The sequence below is a fragment of the Microchirus variegatus genome (genome assembly GCF_963457635.1).
Source record: "Microchirus variegatus genome assembly, chromosome: 17".
Classification (NCBI taxonomy): Eukaryota; Metazoa; Chordata; class Actinopteri; order Pleuronectiformes; family Soleidae; genus Microchirus; species Microchirus variegatus.
In genome coordinates, this window is record NC_139818.1 from 24,705,162 (window position 1) to 24,722,963 (window position 17,802).

Below are 17,802 nucleotides of genomic sequence, written 5' to 3' on the forward strand. Positions count from 1 at the left end.
TACTATGTCGTTTTTGATTCTGACAATTTAAAAAAAAAACGTTTTTTTGGTCCAAAACTTGACAAAAACGTCACACTATACTATGCAGTACGTCATACTATACCATGTCTCCAAAATGTGACCATTTTTGGAGAAAAAAAATTTGGTCCAAAATTGGACAAAAACGACATACTATACTATGTCGTTTTTGATTCTGACAATTTTTTTGAAAAACGTTTTTTTGGTCCAAAACTTGACAAAAACGTCACACTATACTATGTAGTACGTCATACTATACTATATCTCCAAAATGTGACCATTTTGGAGAAAAAAAAATTTGGTCCAAAATTGGACAAAAACGACATACTATACTATGTCGTTTTTGATTCTGACAATTTAAAAAAAAACGTTTTTTGGTCAAAAACTTGACAAAAACGTCACACTATACTATGCAGTACGTCATACTATACCTTGTCTCCAAAATGTGACCATTTTTGGAGAAAAAAAATTGGGTCCAAAATTGGACAAAAATGACATACTATACTATGTCGTTTTTGATTCTGACAATTTTTAAAAAAAACGTTTTTTTGGTCCAAAACTTGACAAAAACGTCACACTATACTATGCAGTACGTCATACTATACCATGTCTCCAAAATGTGACCATTTTTGGAGAAAAAAAAATTGGTCCAAAATTGGACAAAAACGACATACTATACTATGTCGTTTTTGATTCTGACAATTTTAAAAAAAACGTTTTTTTGGTCCAAAACTTGACAAAAACGTCACACTATACTATGTAGTACGTCATACTATACTATATCTCCAAAATGTGACCATTTTTGGAGAAAAAAATTTTGGTCCAAAATTGGACAAAAACGACATACTATACTATGTCGTTTTTGATTCTGACAATTTTTTTGAAAACGTTTTTTTGGTCCAAAACTTGACAAAAACGTCACACTATACTATGTAGTACGTCATACTATACTATATCTCCAAAATGTGACCATTTTTGGAGAAAAAAAATTGGGTCCAAAATTGGACAAAAACGACATACTATACTATGTCGTTTTTGATTCTGACAATTTTAAAAAAAACGTTTTTTGGTCAAAAACTTGACAAAAACGTCACACTATACTATGTAGTACGTCATACTATACTATATCTCCAAAATGTGACCATTTTTGGAGAAAAAAAATTGGGTCCAAAATTGGACAAAAACGACATACTATACTATGTCGTTTTTGATTCTGACAATTTTTTTGAAAACGTTATTTTGGTCCAAAACTTGACAAAAACGTCACACTATACTATGTAGTACGTCATACTATACTATATCTCCAAAATGTGACCATTTTTGGAGAAAAAAAATTTGGTCCAAAATTGGACAAAAACGACATACTATACTATGTCGTTTTTGATTCTGACAATTTAAAAAAAAACGTTTTTTTGGTCCAAAACTTGACAAAAACGTCACACTATACTATGTAGTACGTCATACTATACTATATCTCCAAAATGTGACCATTTTTGGAGAAAAAAAATTGGGTCCAAAATTGGACAAAAACGACATACTATACTATGTCGTTTTTGATTCTGACAATTTTTTTGAAAACGTTTTTTTGGTCCAAAACTTGACAAAAACGTCACACTATACTATGTAGTACGTCATACTATACTATATCTCCAAATGTGACCATTTTTGGAGAAAAAAAATTTGGTCCAAAATTGGACAAAAACGACATACTATACTATGTCGTTTTTGATTCTGACAATTTAAAAAAAAACGTTTTTTGGTCAAAAACTTGACAAAAACGTCACACTATACTATGTAGTACGTCATACTATACTATATCTCCAAAATGTGACCATTTTTGGAGAAAAAAAATTGGGTCCAAAATTGGACAAAAACGACATACTATACTATGTCGTTTTTGATTCTGACAATTTAAAAAAAAACGTTTTTTTGGTCCAAAACTTGACAAAAACGTCACACTATACTATGTAGTACGTCATACTATACTATATCTCCAAAATGTGACCATTTTTGGAGAAAAAAAATTTGGTCCAAAATTGGACAAAAACGACATACTATACTATGTCGTTTTATGATTCTGACAATTTTTTTGAAAAACGTTTTTTTGGTCCAAAATTGACAAAAACGTCACACTATACTATGTAGTACGTCATACTATACTATATATCCAAAATGTGACCATTTTTGGAGAAAAAAAATTGGGTCCAAAATTGGACAAAAACGACATACTATACTATGTCGTTTTTGATTCTGACAATTTTTTTGAAAACGTTTTTTTGGTCCAAAACTTGACAAAAACGTCACACTATACTATGCAGTACGTCATACTATACTATGTCTCCAAAATGTGACAATTTTTGGAGAAAAAAAATTTGGTCCAAAATTGGACAAAGACGACATACTATACTATGTCGTTTTTGATTCTGACAATTTTTAAAAAAAACGTTTTTTTGGTCCAAAACTTGACAAAAACGTCACACTATACTTTGTAGTACGTCATACTATACTATATTTCCAAAATGTGACCATTTTTGGAGAAAAAAAGATTTGGTCCAAAATTGGACAAAAACGACATACTATACTATGTCGTTTTTGATTCTGACAATTTTTTTGAAAACGTTTTTTTGGTCCAAAACTTGACAAAAACGTCACACTATACTATGCAGTACGTCATACTATACTATGTCTCCAAAATGTGACCATTTTTGGAGAAAAAAAATTTGGTCCAAAATTGGACAAAGACGACATACTATACTATGTCGTTTTTGATTCTGACAATTTTTTTGAAAACGTTTTTTTGGTCCAAAACTTGACAAAAACGTCACACTATACTATGCAGTACGTCATACTATACTATGTCTCCAAAATGTGACCATTTTTGGAGAAAAAAAATTTGGTCCAAAATTGGACAAAGACGACATACTATACTATGTCGTTTTTGATTCTGACAATTTTTAAAAAAAAGTTTTTTTGGTCAAAAACTTGACAAAAACGTCACACTATACTATGCAGTACGTCATACTATACCTTGTCTCCAAAATGTGACCATTTTTGGAGAAAAAAAATTTGGTCCAAAATTGGACAAAAATGACATACTATACTATGTCGTTTTTGATTCTGACAATTAAAAAAAAAAACGTTTTTTTGGTCCAAAACTTGACAAAAACGTCACACTATACTATGCAGTACGTCATACTATACCATGTCTCCAAAATGTGACCATTTTTGGAGAAAAAAAATTGGGTCCAAAATTGGACAAAAACGACATACTATACTATGTCGTTTTTGATTCTGACAATTTTTTTGAAAAACGTTTTTTTGGTCCAAAACTTGACAAAAACGTCACACTATACTATGTAGTACGTCATACTATACTATATCTCCAAAATGTGACCATTTTTGGAGAAAAAAAATTTGGTCCAAAATTGGACAAAGACGACATACTATACTATGTCGTTTTTGATTCTGACAATTTTTAAAAAAAACGTTTTTTGGTCAAAAACTTGACAAAAACGTCACACTATACTATGTAGTACGTCATACTATACTATATTTCCAAAATGTGACCATTTTTGGAGAAAAAAAGATTTGGTCCAAAATTGGACAAAAACAACATACTATACTATGTCGTTTTTGATTCTGACAATTTTTTTGAAAACGTTTTTTTGGTCCAAAACTTGACAAAAACGTCACACTATACTATGTAGTACGTCATACTATACTATATCTCCAAAATGTGACCATTTTTGGAGAAAAAAAATTTGGTCCAAAATTGGACAAAGACGACATACTATACTATGTCGTTTTTGATTCTGACAATTTTTAAAAAAAACGTTTTTTGGTCAAAAACTTGACAAAAACGTCACACTATACTATGTAGTACGTCATACTATACTATATTTCCAAAATGTGACCATTTTTGGAGAAAAAAAGATTTGGTCCAAAATTGGACAAAAACAACATACTATACTATGTCGTTTTTGATTCTGACAATTTTTTTGAAAACGTTTTTTTGGTCCAAAACTTGACAAAAACGTCACACTATACTATGCAGTACGTCATACTATACTATGTCTCCAAAATGTGACCATTTTTGGAGAAAAAAAATTTGGTCCAAAATTGGACAAAGACGACATACTATACTATGTCGTTTTTGATTCTGACAATTTTTAAAAAAAAGTTTTTTTGGTCCAAAACTTGACAAAAACGTCACACTATACTATGCAGTACGTCATACTATACCTTGTCTCCAAAATGTGACCATTTTTGGAGAAAAAAAATTTGGTCCAAAATTGGACAAAAACGACATACTATACTATGTCGTTTTTGATTCTGACAATTTTTAAAAAAAAACGTTTTTTTGGTCCAAAACTTGACAAAAACGTCACACTATACTATGTAGTACGTCATACTATACCATGTCTCCAAAATGTGACCATTTTCGGAGAAAAAAAATTTGGTCCAAAATTGGACAAAAACGACATACTATACTATGTCGTTTTTTGATTCTGACAATTTTTTTGAAAAACGTTTTTTTGGTCCAAAACTTGACAAAAACGTCACACTATACTATGTAGTACGTCATACTATACTATATCTCCAAAATGTGACCATTTTTGGAGAAAAAAAATTTGGTCCAAAATTGGACAAAAACGACATACTATACTATGTCGTTTTTGATTCTGACAATTTAAAAAAAAACGTTTTTTTGGTCCAAAACTTGACAAAAACGTCACACTATACTATGTAGTACGTCATACTATACTATATCTCCAAAATGTGACCATTTTTGGAGAAAAAAAATTTGGTCCAAAATTGGACAAAAACGACATACTATACTATGTCGTTTTTGATTCTGACAATTTTAAAAAAAACGTTTTTTGGTCAAAAACTTGACAAAAACGTCACACTATACTATGTAGTACGTCATACTATACTACATCTCCAAAATGTGACCATTTTTGGAGAAAAAAAATTGGGTCCAAAATTGGACAAAAACGACATACTATACTATGTCGTTTTTGATTCTGACAATTTTTTTGAAAACGTTTTTTTGGTCCAAAACTTGACAAAAACGTCACACTATACTATGTAGTACGTCATACTATACTATATCTCCAAAATGTGACCATTTTTGGAGAAAAAAAATTTGGTCCAAAATTGGACAAAGACGACATACTATACTATGTCGTTTTTGATTCTGACAATTTTTAAAAAAAACGTTTTTTGGTCAAAAACTTGACAAAAACGTCACACTATACTATGTAGTACGTCATACTATACTATATTTCCAAAATGTGACCATTTTTGGAGAAAAAAAGATTTGGTCCAAAATTGGACAAAAACAACATACTATACTATGTCGTTTTTGATTCTGACAATTTTTTTGAAAACGTTTTTTTGGTCCAAAACTTGACAAAAACGTCACACTATACTATGCAGTACGTCATACTATACTATGTCTCCAAAATGTGACCATTTTTGGAGAAAAAAAATTTGGTCCAAAATTGGACAAAGACGACATACTATACTATGTCGTTTTTGATTCTGACAATTTTTAAAAAAAAGTTTTTTTGGTCCAAAACTTGACAAAAACGTCACACTATACTATGCAGTACGTCATACTATACCTTGTCTCCAAAATGTGACCATTTTTGGAGAAAAAAAATTTGGTCCAAAATTGGACAAAAACGACATACTATACTATGTCGTTTTTGATTCTGACAATTTTTAAAAAAAAACGTTTTTTTGGTCCAAAACTTGACAAAAACGTCACACTATACTATGTAGTACGTCATACTATACCATGTCTCCAAAATGTGACCATTTTCGGAGAAAAAAAATTTGGTCCAAAATTGGACAAAAACGACATACTATACTATGTCGTTTTTTGATTCTGACAATTTTTTTGAAAAACGTTTTTTTGGTCCAAAACTTGACAAAAACGTCACACTATACTATGTAGTACGTCATACTATACTATATCTCCAAAATGTGACCATTTTTGGAGAAAAAAAATTTGGTCCAAAATTGGACAAAGACGACATACTATACTATGTCGTTTTTGATTCTGACAATTTAAAAAAAAAAGTTTTTTTGGTCAAACACTTGACAAAAACGTCACACTATACTATGCAGTACGTCATACTATACCTTGTCTCCAAAATGTGACCATTTTTGGAGAAAAAAAATTTGGTCCAAAATTGGACAAAAACGACATACTATACTATGTCGTCCAAAATTTGACATTTTTTTTCAAAATCATTTTTTTGGTCTAAAACGCGTCATATGTCGTCCGAAATTTGACTATAATGTAGTACTATGCTATATCATCCAAATGTGGCAGCTTTTGAGCAAAAAAAAATTTGGTCCAAAATTTGAAAAACATCATACTATACTATGTCGTCCAAAACTTGACATTTTTTTTCAAAATCATTTTTTTGGTCTAAAAAGCGTCATATGTCGTCCGAAATTTGACTATAACGTAGTACTATGCTATATCATCCAAATGTGGCAGCTTTTGAGCAAAAAAAAATTTGGTCCAAAATTTGAAAAACATCATACTATACTATGTCGTCCAAAATTGTAAGTTTTTTTTCAAAATCATTTTTTTGGTCTAAAAATCGTCATATGTCGTCCGAAATTTGACTATAACGTAGTACTATGCTATATCATCCAAATGTGGCAGCTTTTGAGAAAAAAAAAATTTGGTCCAAAATTTGAAAACATCATACTATACTATGTCGTCCAAAATTAGAACATTTTTTTCAAAATCATTTTTTTGGTCTAAAAAGCGTCATATGTCGTCCGAAATTTGACTATAACGTAGTACTATGCTATATCATCCAAATGTGGCAGCTTTTGAGCAAAAAAAAATTTGGTCCAAAATTTGAAAAACATCATACTATACTATGTCGTCCAAAATTTGACATTTTTTTTCAAAATCATTTTTTTGGTCTAAAAAGCGTCATATGTCGTCCGAAATTTGACTATAACGTAGTACTATGCTATATCATCCAAATGTGGCAGCTTTTGAGCAAAAAAAAATTTGGTCCAAAATTTGAAAAACATCATACTATACTATGTCGTCCAAAATTTGACATTTTTTTTCAAAATCATTTTTTTGGTCTAAAAAGCGTCATATGTCGTCCGAAATTTTACTATAACGTAGTACTATGCTATATCATCCAAATGTGGCAGCTTTTGAGCAAAAAAAATTTGGTCCAAAATTTGAAAAACATCATACTATACTATGTCGTCCAAAACTTGACATTTTTTTTCAAAATCATTTTTTTGGTCTAAAAAGCGTCATATGTCGTCCGAAATTTGACTATAATGTAGTACTATGCTATATCATCCAAATGTGGCAGCTTTTGGGCAAAAAAAAATTTGGTCCAAAATTTGAAAAACATCATACTATACTATGTCGTCCAAAATTGTAAGTTTTTTTTCAAAATCATTTTTTTGGTCTAAAAATCGTCATATGTCGTCCGAAATTTGACTATAACGTAGTACTATGCTATATCATCCAAATGTGGCAGCTTTTGAGAAAAAAAAAATTTGGTCCAAAATTTGAAAACATCATACTATACTATGTCGTCCAAAATTAGAACATTTTTTTCAAAATCATTTTTTTGGTCTAAAAATCGTCATATGTCGTCCGAAATTTGACTATAACGTAGTACTATGCTATATCATCCAAATGTGGCAGCTTTTGAGAAAAAAAAAATTTGGTCCAAAATTTGAAAACATCATACTATACTATGTCATCCAAAATTAGAACATTTTTTTCAAAATCATTTTTTTGGTCTAAAAATCGTCATATGTCGTCCGAAATTTGACTATAACGTAGTACTATGCTATATCATCCAAATGTGGCAGCTTTTGAGCAAAAAAAAATTTGGTCCAAAATTTGAAAACATCATACTATACTATGTCGTCCAAAATTTGAATTTTTTTTTCAAAATCATTTTTTTGGTCTAAAAAGCGTCATATGTCGTCCAAAATTTCACTAAAACGTAGTACTATGCTATATCATCCAAATGTGGCAGCTTTTGAGCAAAAAAAAATTTGGTCCAAAATTTGAAAAACATCATACTATACTATGTCGTCCAAAATTTGACATTTTTTTTCAAAATCATTTTTTTGGTCTAAAAAGCGTCATATGTCGTCCGAAATTTTACTATAACGTAGTACTATGCTATATCATCCAAATGTGGCAGCTTTTGAGCAAAAAAAAATTTGGTCCAAAATTTGAAAAACATCATACTATACTATGTCGTCCAAAATTGTAAGTTTTTTTTCAAAATCATTTTTTTGGTCTAAAAATCGTCATATGTCGTCCGAAATTTGACTATAACGTAGTACTATGCTATATCATCCAAATGTGGCAGCTTCTGAGAAAAAAAAAATTTGGTCCAAAATTTGAAAAACATCATACTATACTATGTCGTCCAAAATTGTAAGTTTTTTTTCAAAATCATTTTTTTGGTCTAAAAAGCGTCATATGTCGTCCGAAATTTGACTATAACGTAGTACTATGCTATATCATCCAAATGTGGCAGCTTTTGAGCAAAAAAAAATTTGGTCCAAAATTTGAAAAACATCATACTATACTATGTCGTCCAAAATTTGACATTTTTTTTCAAAATAATATTTTGGTCTAAAAAGCGTCATATGTCGTCCGAAATTTGACTAAAACGTAGTACTATGCTATATCATCCAAATGTGGCAGCTTTTGAGCAAAAAAAAATTTGGTCCAAAATTTGAAAAACATCATACTATACTATGTCGTCCAAAACTTGACATTTTTTTTCAAAATCATTTTTTTGGTCTAAAAAGCGTCATATGTCGTCCGAAATTTGACTATAATGTAGTACTATGCTATATCATCCAAATGTGGCAGCTTTTGGGCAAAAAAAAATTTGGTCCAAAATTTGAAAAACATCATACTATACTATGTCGTCCAAAATTGTAAGTTTTTTTTCAAAATCATTTTTTTGGTCTAAAAAATCGTCATATGTCGTCCGAAATTTGACTATAACGTAGTACTATGCTATATCATCCAAATGTGGCAGCTTTTGAGCAAAAAAAAATTTGGTCCAAAATTTGAAAAACATCATACTATACTATGTCGTCCAAAACTTGACATTTTTTTTCAAAATCATTTTTTGGTCTAAAAAGCGTCATATGTCGTCCGAAATTTGACTATAATGTAGTACTATGCTATATCATCCAAATGTGGCAGCTTTTGGGCAAAAAAAAATTTGGTCCAAAATTTGAAAAACATCATACTATACTATGTCGTCCAAAATTGTAAGTTTTTTTTCAAAATCATTTTTTTGGTCTAAAAATCGTCATATGTCGTCCGAAATTTGACTATAACTTAGTACTATGCTATATCATCCAAATGTGGCAGCTTCTGAGCAAAAAAAAATTTGGTCCAAAATTTGAAAACATCATACTATACTATGTCGTCCAAAACTTGACATTTTTTTTCAAAATCATTTTTTTGGTCTAAAAAGCGTCATATGTCGTCCAAAATTTCACTAAAACGTAGTACTATGCTATATCATCCAAATGTGGCAGCTTTTGAGCAAAAAAAAATTTGGTCCAAAATTTGAAAAACATCATACTATACTATGTCGTCCAAAATTTGACATTTTTTTTCAAAATCATTTTTTTGGTCTAAAAAGCGTCATATGTCGTCCGAAATTTGACTATAATGTAGTACTATGCTATATCATCCAAATGTGGCAGCTTTTGGGCAAAAAAAAATTTGGTCCAAAATTTGAAAAACATCATACTATACTATGTCGTCCAAAATTGTAAGTTTTTTTTCAAAATCATTTTTTTGGTCTAAAAATCGTCATATGTCGTCCGAAATTTGACTATAACGTAGTACTATGCTATATCATCCAAATGTGGCAGCTTCTGAGAAAAAAAAAATTTGGTCCAAAATTTGAAAACATCATACTATACTATGTCGTCCAAAATTTGAAATTTTTTTTCAAAATCATTTTTTTGGTCTAAAAAGCGTCATATGTCGTCCGAAATTTGACTATAACGTAGTACTATGCTATATCATCCAAATGTGGCAGCTTTTGAGCAAAAAAAAATTTGGTCCAAAATTTGAAAAACATCATACTATACTATGTCGTCCAAAATTTGACATTTTTTTTCAAAATCATTTTTTTGGTCTAAAAAGCGTCATATGTCGTCCGAAATTTTACTATAACGTAGTACTATGCTATATCATCCAAATGTGGCAGCTTTTGAGCAAAAAAAAATTTGGTCCAAAATTTGAAAAACATCATACTATACTGTCGTCCAAAATTGTAAGTTTTTTTTCAAAATCATTTTTTTGGTCTAAAAATCGTCATATGTCGTCCGAAATTTGACTATAACGTAGTACTATGCTATATCATCCAAATGTGGCAGCTTCTGAGAAAAAAAAAATTTGGTCCAAAATTTGAAAAACATCATACTATACTATGTCGTCCAAAATTGTAAGTTTTTTTTCAAAATCATTTTTTTGGTCTAAAAAGCGTCATATGTCGTCCGAAATTTGACTATAACGTAGTACTATGCTATATCATCCAAATGTGGCAGCTTTTGAGCAAAAAAAAATTTGGTCCAAAATTTGAAAAACATCATACTATACTATGTCGTCCAAAATTTGACATTTTTTTTCAAAATAATATTTTGGTCTAAAAAGCGTCATATGTCGTCCGAAATTTTACTATAACGTAGTACTATGCTATATCATCCAAATGTGGCAGCTTTCGAGCAAAAAAAAATTTGGTCCAAAATTTGAAAAACATCATACTATACCAGGGGTCACCAACGTGGTGCCCGCGGGCACCTGGTAGCCCGCGGGCAGCCAATACGGTGCCCGCGGGCTCACTTCACTTCACCTCACTTGCATGTATCCGTATGATGGCTCAGTAAAATATCTTTGATATTGTTTATAAAAACTGATAATCGTTAGGAGTAAGCACTGGAATGAATGTGTATGCAGTTGAATGCACAATATTAATCATTTAAATGGTAAACAAAAAAAATAAAATGTTAACGTGGTAGCCCTCCATATTATTCTTTAGCCTTCAGGTAGCTCTCATCTCAAAAAGGTTGGTGACCCCTGTACTATACTATGTCGTCCAAAACTTGACATTTTTTTTCAAAATCATTTTTTGGTCTAAAAAGCGTCATATGTCGTCCGAAATTTGACTATAATGTAGTACTATGCTATATCATCCAAATGTGGCAGCTTTTGGGCAAAAAAAAATTTGGTCCAAAATTTGAAAAACATCATACTATACTATGTCGTCCAAAATTGTAAGTTTTTTTTCAAAATCATTTTTTTGGTCTAAAAAATCGTCATATGTCGTCCGAAATTTGACTATAACGTAGTACTATGCAATATCATCCAAATGTGGCAGCTTTTGAGAAAAAAAAAATTTGGTCCAAAATTTGAAAAACATCATACTATACTATGTCGTCCAAAACTTGACATTTTTTTTCAAAATCATTTTTTTGGTCTAAAAAGCGTCATATGTCGTCCGAAATTTGACTATAATGTAGTACTATGCTATATCATCCAAATGTGGCAGCTTTTGGGCAAAAAAAAATTTGGTCCAAAATTTGAAAAACATCATACTATACTATGTCGTCCAAAATTGTAAGTTTTTTTTCAAAATCATTTTTTTGGTCTAAAAATCGTCATATGTCGTCCGAAATTTGACTATAACGTAGTACTATGCTATATCATCCAAATGTGGCAGCTTTTGAGAAAAAAAAAATTTGGTCCAAAATTTGAAAACATCATACTATACTATGTCGTCCAAAATTTTGAATTTTTTTTTCAAAATCATTTTTTTGGTCTAAAAAGCGTCATATGTCGTCCAAAATTTCACTAAAACGTAGTACTATGCTATATCATCCAAATGTGGCAGCTTTTGAGCAAAAAAAAATTTGGTCCAAAATTTGAAAAACATCATACTATACTATGTCGTCCAAAATTTGACATTTTTTTTCAAAATCATTTTTTTGGTCTAAAAATCGTCATATGTCGTCCGAAATTTTACTATAACGTAGTACTATGCTATATCATCCAAATGTGGCAGCTTTTGAGCAAAAACAAATTTGGTCCAAAATTTGAAAAACATCATACTATACTATGTCGTCCAAAACTTGACATTTTTTTTCAAAATCATTTTTTTGGTCTAAAAAGCATCATATGTCGTCCGAAATTTGACTATAATGTAGTACTATGCTATATCATCCAAATGTGGCAGCTTTTGGGCAAAAAAAAATTTGGTCCAAAATTTGAAAAACATCATACTATACTATGTCGTCCAAAATTGTACGTTTTTTTTCAAAATCATTTTTTTGGTCTAAAAATCGTCATATGTCGTCCGAAATTTGACTATAACGTAGTACTATGCTATATCATCCAAATGTGGCAGCTTTTGAGAAAAAAAAAGATTTGGTCCAAAATTTGAAAACATCATACTATACTATGTCGTCCAAAATTTGAAATTTTTTTTCAAAATAATTTTTTTGGTCTAAAAAGCGTCATATGTCGTCCAAAATTTCACTAAAATGTAATACTATACTATGTTGTCCAACTTTGACAAGTTTTGAGAAAAAAAGAATTTGGTCAACATTTTGAAAAAACATCATACTATACTATGTCGTCCAAAATTTGAAAAAAAAATTCAAATAATTTTTTGGTCTAAAAAAGCATCATAAGTCGTCCAAAATTTCACTAAAACGTTATACTATACTATGTTGTCCAACTTTGACAAGTTTTGAGAAAAAAGAATTTGGTAAACATTTTGGAAAAACATCATACAATACTATGTCGTCCAAAATTTGACAAATTTTTTCTAAATCATTTTTTGGTCTAAAAAGCGTCATATGTCTTCCGAAATATGACTATAACGTAATACTATGCTATATCATCACAATGTGGCAGCTTTTGAGAAAAAAAAAAGTTTTGGACCAAAATTTGAAAACATCATACTATACTATGTCGTCCAAAATGTGAAATTTTTTTTCAAAATCATTTTTTTGGTCTAAAAAGCGTCATATGTCGTCCGAAATTTGACTATAACGTAATACTATGCTATATCATCCAAATGTGACAGCTTTTGAGAAAAAAAAAGATTTGGTCCAAAATTTGAAAAAACATCATACTATACTATGTCGTCCAAAATTTGACAAATTTTTTCAAAATCCTTTTTTGGTCTAAAATTGTGTCATAGGTCGTCTGAAATTTGACTAAAACGTAATACTATACTATGTTGTCCAACTTTGACAAGTTTTGAGAAAAAGAAGAATTTGGTCAAAATTTGAAAAAACATCATACTATACTATGTCGTCCAAAATTTGACAAATTTTTTCTAAATCATTTTTTGGTCTAAAATAGTGTCATAGGTCGTCTGAAATTTGACTAAAACGTAATACTATACTATGTTGTCCAACTTTGACAAGTTTTGAGAAAAAGAAGAATTTGGTCAAAATTTGAAAAAACATCATACTATACTATGTCGTCCAAAATTTGACAAATTTTTTCTAAATCATTTTTTGGTCTAAAATAGTGTCATAGGTCGTCTGAAATTTGACTAAAACGTAATACTATACTATGTTGTCCAACTTTGACAAGTTTTGAGAAAAAAAGAATTTGGTCAAAATTTTGAAAAAACATCATACTATACTATGTCGTCCAAAATTGATTTCTTTTTTTTTTTTTTTTTTTTGGTCTCAAAAAGCATCATAAGTCGTCCGAAATTTGACTGAAACGTAATACTATACTATGTTGTCCAACTTTGACAAGTTTTGAGAAAAAAAGAATTTGGTCAAAATTTTTAAAAAACATCATACTATACTATGTCGTCCAAAATTTGACAAATTTTTTCAAGATAATTTTTTGGTCTAAAATAGTGTCATAGGTCGTCTGAAATTTGAATAAAACGTAATACTATACTATGTTGTCCAACTTTGACAAGTTTTGAGAAAAAGAAGAATTTGGTAAAAATTTGAAAAAACATCATACTATACTATGTCGTCCAAAATTTGACAAATTTTTTCTAAATCATTTTTTGGTCTAAAATAGTGTCATAGGTCGTCTGAAATTTGACTAAAACGTAATACTATACTATGTTGTCCAACTTTGACAAGTTTTGAGAAAAAAAGAATTTGGTCAAAATTTTGAAAAAAACATCATACTATACTATGTCGTCCAAAATTTGACAAATTTTTTCAAAATCATTTTTTGGTCTAAAATAGTGTCATATGTCGTCCGAAATTTGACTGAAACGTAATACTATACTATGTTGTCCAACTTTGACAAGTTTTGAGAGAAAAATAATTTGGTAAAAAATTTGAAAAAACATCATACTATACTATGTCGTCCAAAATTTGACAAATTTTTTCTAAATCATTTTTTGGTCTAAAATAGTGTCATAGGTCGTCTGAAATTTGACCAAAACGTAATACTTTACTATGTTGTCCAACTTTGACAAGTTTTGTGAAAAAAAGAATTGGTCAAAATTTTTTAAAAAACATCATACTATACTATGTCGTCCAAAATTTGACAAATTTTTTCAAAATAATTTTTTGGTCTAAAATAGTGTCACAGGTCGTCTGAAATTGGACTAAAACGTAATACTATACTATGTTGTCCAACTTTGACAAGTTTTGAGAAAAAAAGAATTTGGTCAAAATTTTGAAAAAACATCATACTATACTATGTCGTCCAAAATGTATTTCTTTTTTTCTTTTTTTTTTTTTGGTCTCAAAAAGCATCATATGTCGTCCAAAATTTCACTAAAACGTAATACTATACTATGTTGTCCAACTTTGACAAGTTTTGAGAAAAAAAGAATTTGGTCAAATTTTTTAAAAAACATCATACTATACTATGTCGTCCAAAATGTATTTCTTTTTTTCTTTTTTTTTTTTTGGTCTCAAAAAGCATCATAAGTCGTCCGAAATTTGACTGAAACGTAATACTATACTATGTTGTCCAACTTTGACAAGTTTTGAGAAAAAAAGAATTTGGTCAAAATTTTTAAAAAACATCATACTATACTACGTCGTCCAAAATTTGACAAATCTTTTCAAAATAATTTTTTGGTCTAAAATAGTGTCATAGGTCGTCTGAAATTGGACTAAAACGTAATACTATACTATGTTGTCCAACTTTGACAAGTTTTGAGAAAAAAAGAATTTGGTCAAAATTTTGAAAAAACATCATACTATACTATGTCGTCCAAAATTTGAAAAAAAAATTCAAATAATTTTTTGGTCTAAAAAAGCATCATATGTCGTCCAAAATTTCACTAAAACGTAATACTATACTATGTTGTCCAACTTTGACAAGTTTTGAGAAAAAAAGAATTTGGTCAAAATTTTGAAAAAACATCATACTATACTATGTCGTCCAAAATTTGACAAATTTTTTCTAAATCATTTTTTGTTCTAAAATAGTGTCATAAGTCGTCCAAAATTTCACTAAAACGTAATACTATACTATGTTGTCCAACTTTGACAAGTTTTGAGAGAAAAAGAATTTGGTCAAAATTTTTAAAAAACATCATACTATACTATGTCGTCCAAAAGTGATTTCTTTTTTTTTTTTGGTCTAAAAAAGCATCATAAGTAATCCAAAATTTGACTAAAACGTAATACTATACTATGTTGTCCAACTTTGACAAGTTTTGAGAAAAAAAGAATTTGGTCAAATTTGTTAAAAAACATCATACTATACTATGTCGTCCAAAATTGATTTCTTTTTTTCTTTTTTTTTTTTTTGGTCTCAAAAAGCATCATAAGTCGTCCAAAATTTGACTGAAACGTAATACTATACTATGTTGTCCAACTTTGACAAGTTTTGAGAAAAAAAGAATTTGGTCAAAATTTTGAAAAAACATCATACTATACTATGTCGTCCAAAATTTGACAAATTTTTTCAAAATAATTTTTTGGTCTAAAATAGTGTCAGGTCGTCTGAAATTGGACTAAAACGTAATACTATACTATGTTGTCCAACTTTGACAAGTTTTGAGAAAAAAAGAATTTGGTCAAAATTTTGAAAAAACATCATACTATATATACTATGTCGTCCAAAATTTGAAAAAAAAATTCAAATAATTTTTTGGTCTAAAAAAGCATCATATGTCGTCCAAAATTTCACTAAACGTAATACTATACTATGTTGTCCAACTTTGAGAAGTTTTGAGAAAAAAAGAATTTGGTCAAATTTTTTAAAAAACATCATACTATACTATGTCGTCCAAAATTGATTTCTTTTTTTCTTTTTTTTTTTTTGGTCTCAAAAAGCATCATAAGTCGTCCGAAATTTGACTGAAACTTTGACAAGTTTTGAGAGAAAAATAATTTGGTCAAAATTTTGAAAAAACATCATACTATACTATGTCGTCCAAAAGTGATTTCTTTTTTTTTTTTGGTCTAAAAAAGCATCATAAGTCGTCCAAAATTTGACTAAAATGTAATACTATACTATGTTGTCCAACTTTGACAAGTTTTGAGAAAAAAAAAATTTGGTCAACATTTTGAAAAAACATCATACTATACTATGTCGTCCAAAATTTGATAATTTTTTTCAAAATCATTTTTTGGTCTAAAAAAGCATCATAAGTCGTCCAAAATTTGACTAAAACGTAATACTATAATATATCATCCAAGTTGGTTAAATTTTGAGAAAAAAACATTTTGGTTAAAGTTTTGAAAAACATCATACTATACTATGTCGTCCAAAATTTGATATTTTTTTTGAAAAAAATGTTTTGGTCTTAAAAAGCTTCATACGAGATTTGACTAAAACATAATACTATACTATGTCGTCCAAATTTGACATTTTTCGAGGAAAAAAATTCTTTTGGTCCAAAATTTGACAAAAACGTCATACTATAGCATGTCGTACAAAATGTTTACTCCAATTTAAATCCAACCCTTAACCTAAATTCAAGTCTTTATCCCCAAAAAGCCCTTTAAAATATATCAGGAGCCAAAATGTCCTCACTTCATATGGTTAATACCATTTTTTTTTGTCCTCACAAAGCCACAAATCCAAGTATAAACACACACACACACACACACACACACACACACACACACACACACACACACACACACACACACACACACACACACACACACACACACACACACACACACACACACACAGGAGGAAGCAGCAGCGTCTGAGACAATCATCAGAGCTGTAATCAGAGCGGCGGCCGCAGACGCCAGAGGAAACCTGGTCATGGGAGTGTGAGACATGAGCTCATTATCAGATCTCACTTCAAACTGACCTGAGACACTGACCTCCTCCTCTCCTCCTCTTCTCCTCCTCCTCTCCTCCTCTTCTCCTCCTCTTCTCCTCCTCTTCTCCTCTTCCTCTCCTTCGCTCTTCCCTCGCTACTCTTTACAGTTCTGTGTGGATCCGTGTCCTGACAGACAAATAAATATAATAATAAGTGACAAAGAATCATGATTTTAAGTTCATTTAAAGTCAAATAAATAGCCTGTTTTTACAGAAATTGCTAACATTAACAAACTTAATTGACTCATGTGTTTATTAGCATCATTTTTTCACATTAAATTAATTTCAGTTCTCGTCACAGAAGCTAATTCTCTTCTGAAAGTTGTTAATTCATTGTTTTATCATCTGAATGAATGGCAATGAGATATATTTATGTTCTATATGCGTTTTCAATTTCTTTCTCAATATATTCTTTGAAAATAGTTTAGAAC